Source organism: Canis aureus, chromosome 8, assembly GCF_053574225.1.
Source record: "Canis aureus isolate CA01 chromosome 8, VMU_Caureus_v.1.0, whole genome shotgun sequence".
In the NCBI taxonomy this organism is placed as follows: Eukaryota; Metazoa; Chordata; class Mammalia; order Carnivora; family Canidae; genus Canis; species Canis aureus.
Genome location: NC_135618.1, coordinates 30,469,052 through 30,474,043, shown reverse-complemented (window position 1 = coordinate 30,474,043; position 4,992 = coordinate 30,469,052). Strand labels below are relative to the sequence as shown.

General features: G+C 37.3%; 1 pseudogene; it reads right to left on the bottom strand.

The window, feature by feature from the left end:
* Positions 1-209: 209 nt before the first annotated feature.
* Positions 210-1,063, bottom strand: LOC144318062 (MICOS complex subunit MIC26 pseudogene; annotated as a pseudogene).
* Positions 1,064-4,992: the final 3,929 nt, after the last annotated feature.

Here is a 4,992-nt window from a genome sequence, read left to right as displayed (position 1 = left end):
AGTATTAGAACTTTCTCTGATGTGCTGCAATAACACCCTTAAAAAGAGGAACTGATTAAAATTGGCACTTTTTTTTATCATTCTACAATATTTACAATTTTGATTACTGATATTAAGTTACACATAGAAATGCATTGGAGAAAAGAACTTTATTAGAACTTCTTTTTTTAATTCAGAATTTTAATTATGCACATAAATAGCAACATGAGAACCAGGAGTTCTAATGCTGGACATTATCTCTAGGTGAAAGGATTTCCAATTAGTCCACTGGTAGTATGGTATCACCCAAGATAACAAAGAAGTCTGGTATAGTTTTTCCTGAAGAAGAAAGCCAATTTACTACATTCAGTACTGACTTCTCTGCCATTTTTCTGTAGAAAATGCATGGAGTTTCCAATGTTTACCTATAACTTTTGAAAGTTCTCCTTCCACAAATCTTCTACGACTATGTATCCTGTAAACCCCAGTCATATAATTTCTCCCCATTGACCTGGACAAATACGATGGCTTGTTGTGAATAATAAAGAGAGGCAGCTAGTCCCACGAACCCAGGTGGATACACCAGCTTCTTTATTTTTGACCCTCTAGCCAAAAGGAGTTCAACAATGCCAGCAAAACCAATAACACCAAGTCTTGGAAAAAATCCAAGAGGTGCATTTTGGAGATATTCATAGCTGTCTAACCCCCATTGAACCAAGCTCTGCATCTTGGGCTTTGTGAGTACATTTCCTGACACCAACTTGTGTATGGCTCGCAATAATGTCAGAGATGTGAAATGCTTTCTTCAACCTGGGTCCTTGGCTCCTCCACATATAGATTGACCCTCAGGAACTGAGTAGAGTGAAAGCTCATTAACCTTCACAGAAGTTTTGTGAGGTGAGTCCCTTTTAGGTGACGCATAGACTTTAAAGGTGAGCAGACTCAGGCTGGCTGGCCCCACAGACCTCCGAATTACCTTGAACATGTTGCTGGCAGAGGTGGCTCCGGCGGGGTCACCCCGGCCCCGGCCCCGCCCACTACCTATGAGAACTTTTATGATTTGTATGGTGTGATGTAAGAGAATTAATCTCCTAGATCCACTACATTTAAGGTTTATTTTTTGTATTATTGAAGCATTAGTTTATTTTAAAAATTTATAATGAAGTATATATATTTTGACGAAAAAGGTGCAGTTGTTTTATAGAGTGTCTATATTCCTCAAGTAAAGATAACTATTTTAAATTCCTTTAGCTATTTCTCCTGATATTTATTTGCCCATGGCAAAATAAAATGTTTATCCTGCTTTAAAAAATAAATTCTTGGTTTTAGATATTGTAAAGAGAAACTCTATTGTTCTCATGTATATTACTTATAATACTCTCTGAATACTACTTTGCTTCTGTCACTAGATTTGTGGGTCTTCCATACATCAAGTAGTTCTATGACACCAGTGGGATGTCCTGTATTTTCTTTGTTTACTTAATTCTAACAGTATCTATCTGGAGATAGCATCAGATCCTATAGGTTAAGAGTCCTATAAAACCATCCGCCCTCCACCAAATGCCAATCACAAATCCAGGCTGTCACCTGTGCCTCTTATTGACTAGCTGTAGAGGAGAGGTTCCCATGTACACTTCTCAGGTTCAATTAATTTACTGGATCAGTTGAAAGAACTCAGGAGAACATTTTACTTACTAGATTATCTGTTTATCATAAAAGGATAGAACTCAGGAACTTCCAGATGGAATGGATGTGAAAGGCAACATATGCTGGAAGGGATGGAGAGCTTTAATGGTCTCTCTGGGTGTGCTTCCACCTGTTCACCAACCCAGAAGCCCTCTAGAGCCAGTGTTTTGGATTTTTATGGAAGCTTCATCACATAGGCACAATTAATTGAACGATTGGCTATTGGCAACTGATTTGACCTCCAGTCACTTACCCATCCCCAATCTCCAATGGTGGGAATGGGTCTAAAAAGGTGGTTGGTTCCCCTGGTAACTAGACCATATCCTTGGGCCATCTAGGGGCTTTCTAAAAATGACCTCCTTGGGATGCCTGTGTGGCTCAGCAGTTAAGTGTCTGCCTTTGGCTCAGGGTGTGGGATCAAGTCTCGCATCGGGCTCCCTGCATGAAGCCTGCTTCTCCCTCTGCCTGTGTCTCTGCCTCAATCTGTGTGTCTCTCATGAATAAATAAATAAAATATTAAAAAAAATAAACTCAGTTGAGGTTTAAAGGGGTTTGTTATAAATAAGAAACGACTTTTATGGCTCTCATCAGTTAGGGAATTCCAAGAGTTTTAGGAACTCTGTGTCAGAAACAGGGATGAAGACCAAGTATATATTTCTTATTATAAACCACAGTATCACAGATGTTATCTGTTTTCCACAATGGAATTTAAGGATTTAGCTTTATTACATTATCTATCTCTACTTTGTATTTTCCCTCCTATTCTCTCCAAGATATATTTTGAGGTAAGTAAATTTTTAGTTAAGTCAGTATTCAGAATTGATATGATTGTTATTCACTCTTTCATTCAATGAATAGTTATTGTATGCTTATAATGTACTATACTATTTTCTAGTTACTAAAGTTTCATCTATGAACAGAACTGACAAAAATCTGTGTTTTTATTGAGACTATGTTTTAGAGAAGACAGAAAATAAAAATAAATGTGATAAATGAATAAGTTATATGGTAAACTTGCAGAAGGCAAGTACTAAGGGAAAAAATAGAGCCAGTTACTAGGATTTGACTGTTGAAGATTTTAAATGGGGATGGGTGGATAGACTTTGAGAAGATGACATGTAACCAATACTTGCAAGAGGTGAGGAGTATGCCATCCAGCTAAGGGATAGGCAATCCTGACCAAGGGAATAGCCAGGGCAAAGGCTCTGAGATGGAAGGGTGTTCAATAAAGACAAAGAGACGGTGTTGCGGGATAGGAAGAGTGAGGAGAGGTAGCAGGAAGTTGAGTTTAGAAATGCAGCAAGAGATCCACATTGTGTTGGGCCCTATAGACCGTAGAAAGGACTTTGACATTTACTTTGAGAGAAGTGGAGAGGGAGGATTTCAGGATATGGTTTGATGTGTTCTGATTTATGTGTTAGTCAGGATTGTTGTAGGAAGTATTGTTTGAAAGCAGGGAGACTAATTAGGATGTTAATTGTAAGAATCCATGCAGGAGATGAAAATGACTTGGACCAGGATGGTTGGAATTTTGAGAAATGGTGATATTATGGATATATATTGGGGGAGTGTTAAAACCTACTACAATTAATCCATATAATATTGTCACATTTCTTTTCTTAAACACTGTTGTTTTAATAATTGCAGCTTTTGTGTTAGATCTTTGATTTTCTATGCACCTACAAAAATCCATGAAAAGCTTTCTAACTTAAGTGTGAATTCTACCCCTCCCCCCAATAACTGAAACATCAATATTCTATTTGATTCATTTTTGGAGAAGGAATGGTGAAGGTATTCTTGTACCTCCCAGTCCTCTTGTTCCAATTAGGCTGGGTGATATCTAGGCTTCTATTGTTATCCTGGGATTTTTCTCCACCATCAGCTTTTGGTTCCTTCAAGGTTGGATTTTTTTTTTTTTTGGTACTGTTAAAAACAATATTCAGCAGAGTAAATTTAAAGATCATATTTGCTTTATTCAATGATTCATGAATTGGGCAGCATCCCATCTAGCAAATAGAAAGGAACTCCAAAGAGCTGAACAAAAATGGGAGATTTTATAGGCAGAAGGAGGGAGACTGGGAGAAGGAAATAATGGATTATCTCATTTTTCTTTGGGGAATGGAAGAAGTCTATCTGGCAGATCAACTCTTTAGTACTGACCAGGAAATTCCAGATTTACTGATTCAAGATTACATTCCTGGGAGAGGTCGAAATTACAAGTAGGTTAGGTATTAAGTCTTGGCTAACTGACATGCAGTTTAGCACAAGTAACTCCATTTGGGGCCTGTTTTCTCTCTCTGCCTCTCTGTTAATAGTACCAGGGCTTTATCTCTTTTTATTATCTCCTTCTTCAGTTATGTATCTCTTCCAAGAAAGAATACATTGGTGATAAGTTTATGAGATTTTTCCTGACTAAACATGTTCTTGTCACAACCTCATGAATCTTGATATTTTTGACTTGTTAATCTTCTAGGTAGGTGTGATGGTTTATTTTGTGTATCAACTCAGGTAGGCTGTGGTGCCCAGTTGTTTGCTTAAACATAAGTCTAGATGCTATTGTGAGTTGTTTTTTAGATGCGGTTAATATTTTAGTCAGTAGACTTTGAGTAAAGCAGATTACCTTCCATGATACCCTCATCCAATCAGTTGAAAGCCTTAAGAACAAAGACTGAGGTTCCCCTATGAGGAAGGAATTCTCCTTAAGACTGAAACATAGAAACCCTCCCTGAGTTTCCAAACTGCTGACCTACAGCATTAGAGGACTCAAGAGTGCAGCATCAACTCTTAACTGAATTTTCAGATTTTGGACTTGCTAGTCCCCACAATTGTGTGAGCCAATTCATAATGAAGTAGTCTCTAAAAGCAGCTTTTCCAAAAAAACACTTTTCTTGATCCAAGTATGCTACAGCTTCTATTATATTTTTGTGGATATTAATGTTAGTTGTACTTAAATTTTATTCTTCCCTTCATTGTTGTTATTTCCTAAGTTCCTTTATTTTCTCACAATTTTAGTTCCTGTCATATTAGATGCTATCTGTCCATATTTGCAGATAGGGCATCAATCATCTTATTGAAAAGGAGTATGTGTATGTTCAGAGTAGAGCGTATTGAGTGGTGAGCTTTGCTGTAAAATAATTAGGCAGAGACCTATATCTTTCATTGAGAAAACTTTGTGTTAGCATTTGAAAATATTTTCTCTTGGATCAGTTTCCTCAAAAAGGAATCTTTTAATGTTCCAATGTGGCAATGAGGGTTATACAGAAAAAAGGGTATTGTGGGATCACTATCTAATGGTAGATTTTCACTAAGTCCTCCTGGTTTTAGTGG